The sequence below is a fragment of the Heterocephalus glaber genome, unplaced genomic scaffold (genome assembly GCF_053883595.1).
Source record: "Heterocephalus glaber isolate CG9 unplaced genomic scaffold, H.glaber_assembly_v1.0 deba00000474, whole genome shotgun sequence".
Taxonomy (NCBI): domain Eukaryota; kingdom Metazoa; phylum Chordata; class Mammalia; order Rodentia; family Bathyergidae; genus Heterocephalus; species Heterocephalus glaber.
This window is the reverse complement of record NW_028258146.1, coordinates 1,582,346-1,592,902: the sequence shown is the minus strand read 5'-3', so window position 1 is coordinate 1,592,902 and position 10,557 is coordinate 1,582,346.

Here is a 10,557-nt window from a genome sequence, read left to right as displayed (position 1 = left end):
CCCTATTTACAAAGATTTTGTTCCTATTTTTCCATTTTCTCATATTAATCCCATTCCCTTCTATCCTTTCCCCTAGCCCTCCCACTTCCTTCCCCTTTGCCCCTTTTCTTCCTATTTCACATTACCTATTATACATTTTAGTCCTTATTTACACTTTCAGTTTCTCACACCAGAGAAACTATTTGGTATTTATGCATGTATGTCCTATTTATTTCACTTAAGAGTATCGCCTCAATGTACATCCACTTAGCTATGATTGTCTTTAATTTCTCATTTTTTATGGCTGAGTAGTACTCCATTTTATTAAAAAACCCACATTTTCTTTATCCAGTCTCCAGCTGATGGGCATTTGAGCTGTTTCCAAGTTCTAGCTATCACAAACTGTGCTGCTATGAACATAGGTGCACATATATCACTGTGATATGATTCTTTTAATTCTTTGGGGAAGATCACCAGCACTGGAATAGCGGGGTCAAATGGGACTTCCAGTCCTAGTTCTTTGAGGTATCTCCATACTGATTTCCACAGTGGTGGGCACCAGTCTACACTCCCACCAGCAGTGGTGCAGTGTTCCTCTTTCCCCACAACCCCGCCAGCATTTGTTATTGGTTGATTTCATGATAGCAGCCATTCTTTCTGGAGTGAAGTGGAATCTCAGTGTTGTTTTCATTTGCATCTCTTGAATGACCAGTGATGTTGAACATTTTTTCGTGTATTTATTTGCTATTTCTACTTCTTTGTCTGAGAAATGTCTGTTCATTTCAGATGCCCATTTTTGGATTGGGTCTTTAAATTTGGGAGGTCTGATCTTTTTAAGTTCTTTATAGATTTGAGATAGTAGACCTTTGTCTGAGGAAGAGCAGATGAAGATTTTTTCCCACAGTGTGGGTTGTCTCTTCACACTGCTGGTGGTTTCTCTTGCTGTGCAGAAGCCTTTTAATAAGAAGAGATCCCACTTGTTGATTGTTTGTGCTAGTTCACGGGCAACTTAGGTTTTGTTCATAAAATCTTTTCCTACACCGATGCCTTCAAGGGTTCTACCTAACCTCTGTTCCAACTGGTTCAGAGTTTCTATTTTAATATTTAGACCTTCAATCCATTTTGATTTTAGTTTAGTGCATGGTGAGAGATATAGATCTAGTTTTAATCTTTGTCAAGTTGAAGCCCAATTTTTCCAGCACCATTTATTAAAGAGGCTATCTTTCCTCCAGTGAGGGTGTTTGGTTCCTTTATCAAAGATGAGATGACTGAGTCTGTCTGGCATTGTTTCTGAATCTTCTAATCTGTTCCACTGGTCCTCAGCTCTGTTTTCTTTTGCTGGTACCTTGCTGTTTTTATCACAGTGGCTTTGTAGTATAGTTGCAGGTTGGGGATTGTGATACCCCCTGCCATGTCTCTGTTACCTAGAATTGCTTTTGCTATTCTGGGTCTCTTCTTGTTCCAAATGAATTTTTGGATTTTCTCGAGGTCCATGAAGTATGCTGCTGGGATCGCAATTGGAATTGTATTAAATCTATATAGTAGTTTTGGAAGTATGGCCATTTTCACTATATTAATCCTTCCTACCCAGGAGCAGGGGATGTCTGTCCATTTTCTGATATCATCTTCAATCTCTCTTTTCAGAGTGCCATAGTTTTCAGAGAAGAGGTCTTTGATTTCTTTCGTTAGGTTGATTCCTAGGTATTTCAGTTTTTTGGATGCTATTGTGAAAGGAATTGTCTGCCCTGTTTCTGTCTCAGTGAGTCTGTCATTTGTGTAGAGGAAAGCTATTGATTTTTGTGTGTTGAGCTTGTAACCAGCTACTTGACTGAATTTGGTTATTAAGTCTAGAAGACTTTTGGTGGAGTTCTTGGGGTCTTCTATATAGAGTATCATGTCATCTGCAAATAATGACAATTGGACTTCTTCATTTCCTATCTTTATTCCTTTTATTTCTTTCTCTTGTCTAATTACTGTGGCTAATGTTTCCAGAACTATATTGAACAAGAGAGGTGATAGTGGACACCCTTTTCTTGCTCCTGATTTTAGTGTGAATGATTTCAGTTTTTGACCATTTAGTATGATATTGGCTGTTGGTTTTTCCTAGATGGCTTTTATCAGATTGAGGTAGAGACCGTCTAATCCAAGTTTTTGTAGGGTTTTTACCATAAATGCCTGTTCGATTTTGTTGAATGATTTTCTGCATCTATGGAGATAATCATATGGTTTTTGTCCTTGGCTCTATTGATGGAGTGTATTACATTAATTGATCTTCGTATATTGAGCCATCCCTGCATCCCTGGGATGAATCCCACTTGATCAGGGTGTATGATCTTCTTGATGATCTTCTGCATTCTGTTTGCCATTATCTTATTAAGGATTTTTGCATCTATGTTCATTAGTGAGATTGGCCTATAGTTCTCTTTTTCCATTGGGTCTTTCTCTGCTTTGGGGATCAAGGTGATGCTTGCTTCCAGGAATGAATTTGGGAATATTGCTTCCCTTTCAATTTCATTGAAGAGTTTAAACAGTAGTGGCAGCAGTTCCTCTCTAAATGTCTTGTAGAATTCAGCAGTGAAGCCATCAGGGCCTGGGCTTTTCTTAGGTGATAACCTTTTAATTACATTTTCAATTTCATTGGTTGATATTGGGTTGTTCAGAATTTTTAGGTCTTCTTCGTTCAACTTTGGTAATTCTTATGTATCTAGGAATCTGTCCATTTCTTCTGTGTTGTCCATCTTATTGGTGTATAGGTTCTGGAAGTAGGTATTGATGATCCTCTGGATTTCTGCTGGGTCTGTTGTAATTTCACCCTTTTCATTCCTAATTGCATGGATTTGGGCCTTTTCTTTCCTTTTTCTGACAAGGTTGGCTAAGGGTTTGTCAATTTTGCTGATTCTTTTGAAGAACCCACTCTTGGCTTCATTGATTTTTTTGTATCGTTCTCTTAGTCTCCAGTGCATTGATTTCTCCTCTGATCTTTATAATTTCCTCCCTTGTTTGAGCTTTGGGTTTGTCCTGCTCTTCTCATTCTAGAAGCTTGAAGTTCAGCATCAGGTTGTTTAATTGGGCATGCTCTGTTTTCCTAATATGATTATTCACAGCTATGAATTTCCCTCATCAGATCACTTTCATTGTGTCCCATAGATTCTTATATGTTGTATTGTCATTGTCATTTAGTTGAAGGAACTGTCTGCTTTCTTCTTTAATTTCCTCTGTGACCCATTGGTTATTCAGAAATGTGTTGTTCAATTTCCATGTGTTTATGATATTTTTTCAGTTTCTTTTGCTATGGATCTCCAATTTCATTGCACTATGGTTTGATAATATACAGGGGATAACTTCAATTCCTTTGTACCTACTTAAACATGTTCTATGTGTGAGTATGTGGTCTATTTTGGAGAATGACCCATGTGCAGCTGAGAAGAATGTGTATTCTGATTTTGTGGGGTGGAAGACTCTGTAAACATATGTTAAGTTCATTTGTTCAAGAGTTCAATTGAGTTCTACTATTTCATTACTTATTTTTAGTCTAGTTGATCTATCTATTTGTGACAGTGGGGTGTTGAGGTCTCCCATTACAATTCTTTTAGTGCATATATGACTTTTCATGTCCGTTAGTATTTGTTTTATATAGTTGGGTGCACTAGTGTTTGATGCATAGATATTTATGATTGTCATCTCTTCCTGTTGGAGTCTTCCCTTTACAAGGATGTAGTCTCTCTTAATCAGTGTTGGTTTGAAATCTACTTGATCTGCAAAGAGGATAGCTACTCCTGCTATTTTTCAGGTTCCCGTCTCATGGAGTATTATTTTCCACCCTTTAACTTTCAGTCTATGAGTTTTCTTTTGAATTCAGTGTGTTTCTTGGATGCAGCATATTGTTGGATTTTGCTTCTTGACCCATTCTGCCAGTCTATTTCTTTTGACTGGTGAATTGAGTCCATTAACATTGATGGTTATAACTGAAACGTATTGAGTTGTCATTGCCATGACTTTTTATTTTGTTGGGTTCTCCCCCTTTACATTTAATTTCTTGTCATGCCAGATGGGTTCATTCTGCTTTGCTTCCTGGGGTTGTGATCCACAATGTCTGTTCCTAGGATATTGTATAAAATTCTTTGGAGTGCTGGTTTGGTATTCACGAAGTTCCTAAGGTGCCGTTTGTCATGAAAGTATCTTATTTCTCCATCCATTTTGAAAGATAGTTTTGCAGGGTACATCAAACTGGGTTGCAAGCTGTTTTCTTTTAGGGCTTGGAATGTGTCACTCCAAGCTCTTCTTGCCTTGATGGTTTGTGTTGAGAAGTCTGCTGTGATTCTGATGGGCTTTCCTTTGTATGTGATTTGTTTCTTTTCTCTGACTGCTTGGAGAACTTTGTTCTTCTGTTGTGTTTCTGGAATCTTAACAATTATATGCCTATGTGTAGATTTTTTTTTGATCAAGGCTATTTGGAGTCCTATATGCCTCACTTATCTGCATGTCAAGCTCTTTTCCCCTGCTTGGGAAGTTTTCTGCCATTATTTCTGTGAAGAGATTTTTTATGTCATCTGCACTCTCTCCTGTTTCTCCATTGACTCCAATCAGTCTTATATCATTCTTTGCATCATCTAGCAGCTGCTGGATTGATTTCTCATGTTCCTTTATAATTTTGAAGCAATTTTTCTTTTCCTGGCTACTAATTGCAATCTTATCTTCCATATCAGAAATTCTGTCCTCACATTGGCTCATTCTGCTGTGTAGACTTTCAGTGGAGTTTTTCATGTCCTGGAAATCTATTTGCATCTGTTTTATGGATTCCATTTGTTTCCTATGTTGGGATTCCATCATGTTCCTGAGCTTCTCTCTAGATGTATTAATCATGTCTTGCACTAGGGGCACAATTTCTCCTGTTATCTGAGAAATTATTTCTGATTTCATTTTTTCCAGATCCCCTTTTGTTGCCAGTTCAGTGGGTCCTGGTGGTTGAGCATCAGAGTGTTCCATTTCCCTTTGGGGTTGCTGTAGGTGATCTGGAAGTCTGGTTTTGAGACTTATTTATGTGTTTTCTCATTTTGACTGGGGCAGGGGGCTGTTAGCGCCTGCACGGATTACCTCCTCTGAGCTGGGTGAGGTGGGACAGGGGCCATGAGCAGCGGTAGGGATGGTGAGCCAAAAGCCCTTTCCTGTGGGATGGGAGCAGTGGGAGGGGTGTTGGCCGGGAAACCCCTTCCTCTGGACCAGGAGCAGTAGGATGGTGGCACAGAAGCCCCAACCTCTGGGCCGGGACTGGTGGGAGGGATGGTGGCCTGGAAGCCCCTTCCTCTGGGCCAGGAGCAGTGGGACAGAAGGTGGCCCAAAAGCCCTTACCTCTGGGCCGGGAGCAGTGGGACTCAGTACTGTGGTCTGGTGGTCCGGTGTCCTCTGTGACTTTGCAGTGTGGAACCAGGTGTCTGTACAGAGGAGCAGGGGGCAGGGTCCAGTGGATTGTTGCTGGGGCGCAGACTGATTCGTTGTGTTCCACATGACTTGGGACCTCGGTAGGGCATGGGCAGACCTGCCTGTCTGCAGCAGGGTGATTCCTTATATAGCATTTTAAGAAAGGCTTTATCCATTCTAAAAAAAAAATCTCCTATTTTATTTAGTATTTTTATAATTTATTTTATATATTTTAAGTTTATTTACATCTACCATTTACTTTTATTATAAGATATGAGTCGTATAGCTAAATTTATTTAATCTTTTCAGATGTATATTCACGTTTTACAAGATCACTTCTTTGTAATTTTATCATTTTATTTCCCCATTGATTTAGGGCACTGTTTTTATCATATACTTGGGTTTATTTCTGGACTTTCTGTTTGATTTCATTATCTACCTGTCCATTGCTATCACGGTATCAAATAACTTAAATTTCAATAACATCTGGAAACTTCAGCATCTTGTCTTTCCAAATTTTCTCACCTATTCATGTCCCAGGAAGACTTTGGAGAGGTCCAATAACCAGATATCCTGATGAGTGTTCCCCCCCACCCTTTCTTCAGTCCTGAGATCTAACTTTTCCCTTTGTTTCTTCCTACCTTTCAGTACTTCAAGTCATGAAAAGATTAAAAGAAATGAGCTGTCTTTTAGCACAGTACTTTGACCTCCTTTGATCTGCTTTTTCCAGTGTCTTCATTGATCCTTCCCTATGTGGGGAACAGGGACCAGAGAGTTTACTAGTAGTAGAGCTAGGAAAGAATCTAGGCTTTCCTGGCTCCAATTCACACTTATCAGTATTTATTACTGCTATGATGATGAGTGCTGTCATTGCTACTATCACTCCTCACCACGTCTATCAAAATGCAGCATGCCAGGCACTGTGCTAAATATTTAGTATATTATTAATTTCATCTTTATGCAGTGATAAATATTTTAACATATTATTCATTTACTCTTTAACAGTGATATCTGTTTTAACATCTCATTTGCTCAGTTTTTACACAGCACATGAAGGAGGTGGTTCTCTCCATCCACACCTCTCAGTCGGTGGTCACTGCTGTGTTCAGTCTGTGCTCAAGACACATCCCCGTTCTTGGCTACTTTCCAGCCTCTGACCAGGAGAGCAGGCATCCAGACTTCCTAAAGCTGCAGCAGACAAATTGCTGTATGAGCGTGTTTTTATTTCCAAAGTTGTAAATTGCCTCAAAATAGATTTTATGCAATTTACAATGTGTTTGACAAGAAAACAGGTTGTTGCTGCCAAATCCCGACTTTTAATTGAAGTCCTATGTGAGTATGGGGGACAATAAATAGCTCTCCCCATGGGGGACATAAGGCAACAGTAGAAGCACTTGAGAAGGCCTCCTGGGAAGGCCGGGGGGCACAGAGCCTACAGTTTTCTGGATGCCCTGCTTACTTGAGTTATTTTTGGAAATATGTCTGAAAGAGGGGTTGGAGGGAAGTTGGTGAACTCATGACTACCAATTTGATAGCGCTCAAGAAACAAGGAAGCTCTGTTGATCCTAGGGGCTGAGCTTGGGCTTAATTTAACATTACCTAGATTTGGTAATCCCTAGGCACCTACATTGGTTCTCTCCATGCCTCAGAATGCATTTGGCGCATAAGCAGAGGACTTACTCTTGTTTTGGGGGGCTTTGCTTGAAGACGGTTTGTTGGAGAAGGAGGATCTTAGGCATCTTCACACAGTGGGTGGAGGAAGCCAGGCTGGGAAACTGTGGTCCAAGTCTCTGGTCACCCAGCTGGTGAACTGGCATCATGCATGCTGGCAGTTGCTCCACAGCATCCCTGGGTGAGCAGGAGCTGAGGCTGCCAGGAGTTCCCAGGACATTTGTGGGTGGTTCTGTGTCTTCGGGGAAGGGCATCAATGATGGAGTGAGCGGATGCTGAAGGAAGAAGAGGGAAGGGAGCCCTGACTGTAGCCATGGCTGTTTGGAGCCTGGAGATAATTAGGGTGTGGTGTTCCCTAAAAGCTTGTGTGGAAGCAGCTCCCGGGTCAAAGCAGTGATGTGTATGTTATCTCATCCAACATTTCAACAGTCCTACAATTTGGGTAATATTATTCTTTACTTAACGGATAAAGAAATGAAAACACAGAGATGTTAACCTGCTTAAACCCTGTGTGGGTGGTGGGGAGGCAGGCTGAGCAGACCCCTTTCTGATCTTCAACTTTAGAATCTAATTCAGAAATAATTGAAATGAAAAACAGGAATAGGCTTTTTAAAATTCAGGTTTTGCCTTCCTAAATATTCTGTTCCCTCAAGCAATGTCTCCCACAAATTCCTCACACGCCTTCTACAAATGCACAACTCTCTAGGATCACTAGGAGGAAATAGTTGCTCCTTTTAGTTTTTGACAATTGATACAAGACCTCAGCTACATAACTTTATTTGAGCACATCCTGGACTCTGGCACTGTATTTATCATACATTAGGATGACATAATGTGTGATATATTTTAAATTATGTCTTCTGTGGAGACCTTTTAAGAGTCAACATATTAAAATATTTGGTGGAGTTGTCTTCCAATTATTTTGCACATATTTAAAATACTTTTTCTGTCAAGAAAATTAGTAAAACTTTGAATCTCAGAACCTGTAGCTCACTCTTCAGAATAACTTCAAAAGTGGCAGATTTTAATATTTGAGGATGTATTTGACTTTTGGAAGATGGCAAAATCACCTAGAACTAAGTCTGATAAATAAAGTGGACAATATAAATCTGGCTTAAAGAATGTGCTGTTATAGAAAATAATGATTATTTCACTTGTATTGTCGGTATTTATTTTGAGTTTTTTGGTTTTTATGTATTTGCATATGTATGTATTTATTTTTTGGAGACAGGGTCTTGCTAAGTTGTGTTGGCTGGCATTCAACTTGAGATACTTCTGCCTCAGCCTCCCAAATAACTGGGATTATAGGCCTGTGCCACAATATCTGGCTTCAATTGTGGGTATTTTTGAAGGCATTTCCTAATACTTTGCTGATGGGAGAAGATTAACAACTATGGAAACATTCATTTAAAAAGATAAATTTTTAAAATTTGTTCTTATTAACACATATTAGTTATACAGAAAAGTATATTTTCTTTTGGCAATTTATGTATGCACATAATATACTTTGATCATTACTCCATTCTCCCCTCCTCTTTTATTATCCCCCTCCTTTGATCCTCTTTCTCTTCTCTAGTCTCTCTTCCACAGAAAAATAAATTCTGGTGTGTTTTTAGTAAAAAGTCAATATTATTTCTTTTATAGTTATGCTTTGAATTTAGAAGATATTTCTCTGCCAGCATATTATAATTTATATTCATTACATATGATAGAAAATGCTTTCCATTTTCAGTTTTCCTCATGTCAGCAGTCAGCCTAAATTTCTCACCATTCTTAGTTTATCATGATGGATATTGAAAATGCTGCCCAAGAGTTACTGCGGGGTGAATCAGCCTCAAGGCTCTATCGACAAACCAGGTGTGCATCCCTGTGAAGCAACCACCAAGTCCCAGGGTTTCAACTTGCTGATTGTAGTATAAATACATTTTAAAATATTAAGACATGGGAAAAACTGATCAAAGTTCCTTTAAGCTGAGGGTGAAATCTATTCAAAAAAGTACAAAAATCACTTAAAAACTTTCATTTTATCCAGATTTACCCTACTTATAGTGGCTAGCATCCCATGGTCATGGTAACTGCAGTCTGGTAATCCTTACCCTCGTGGGTAGGGTGCAGGAAAGGATCAAGGAGATTGTCATATTTGTGAGTCATGAAAAGAGATAAATTATGACTAAATCCTATGAGATTCTTTGGAGTATACAACCCTTTGATAGCGATATTTGTATTTCTTTTTTTTACCAAATATTTTTAGAGTACACGTACCAGGAGTACTGTGCTTTTTGGTACATTAAATGGTGGCCAAGAGCCAGTAAAACACATGAAGAACTTCTTGACTGAGATAGGCTCTGCTTGATATTTCTCACATTTTGAATAACACATAGATTCAAGAAACTCAACACCCTGAGCATAAGATCCAAGGAGAAAATGGTAAGACTTATTATCATTAACTTCCTGTGCAGCAGAGTTGAAGAGAAAAATCTTAAAAACATAAAAAGAGACATGTTATATACAGTGGGACAAAGACAAGGATAGAGTAGACATCAACTTCTGCCAGTAGCCAAAACATTTTAAAAAATAAATCAAACCTCACTTTCCCTTGCAAACTGTTATTTCCTTTTTCACTTTGAAATGCTGAAACTATTATCCTGTTATGGCCATTGTTAGCTGCTTTGTCTTTTTCCCTTCATTCTTGTGGTTTGAAGCACCACAACTTAGCAGAGAGATTAAGCAACCTGCAACATTCGACAAAGACAGATTTCTGCTTCCTTGAAACTCATATATGCTGGTGGAATGAAAAATAGAAAATCAAAAGGAAATTAGTAACTGAACATGACAAGGTAAAACACAGATGGCCTTTGACTTATGATGGTTTGACTTATGATTTTCAACTTTGGTGCGAAGGTGATATGCATTTAGTAGAAATCATACTTTGAATCTTGAAAGTTGACCTTTTCTGATCTAATGACACTCAGTTTGATCCTCTCTCGCACAGTGGGCAGTGACATATAGCTGCGGCTCCTGGTCAGCCATGAAGTCAGGAGGGAAAACAATCAGTCTCCCTAGTGAACTGTGTTGCTAAGGCATGATGCTCAGTAGCAGTACTAAGTACACTTTCAACTCTTGAAGTTTCCATTATGCTTGTTTTATCAGGGCAGAACCCCTTCATATGGTGAGTGGCTTCTGCACTGGCAAGGGCACAGAGGGCTTGTGACTGGGGTATGGAGGAGGTTATTTGAGATCAAATGATCAATGAAGGTTTCTTTGAAGAGATGATGTTTGAACTGAGATTAAATGTGACTGCCAGCATAGGATACAGTAAGAGCAAAAGCAGGGAGCAAGCTTAGACACTGGAGGGACAAGAAGCCAATGTGGGTGAAATACAGGGAGAAGCAGAAGATGATATGACACGGCGTCTCGGAGTAGGCAGTATTGCACAACAAGCCGTAGAACACTGAACACTAGGATCTTGTCCAAAGAATGACAAAACAT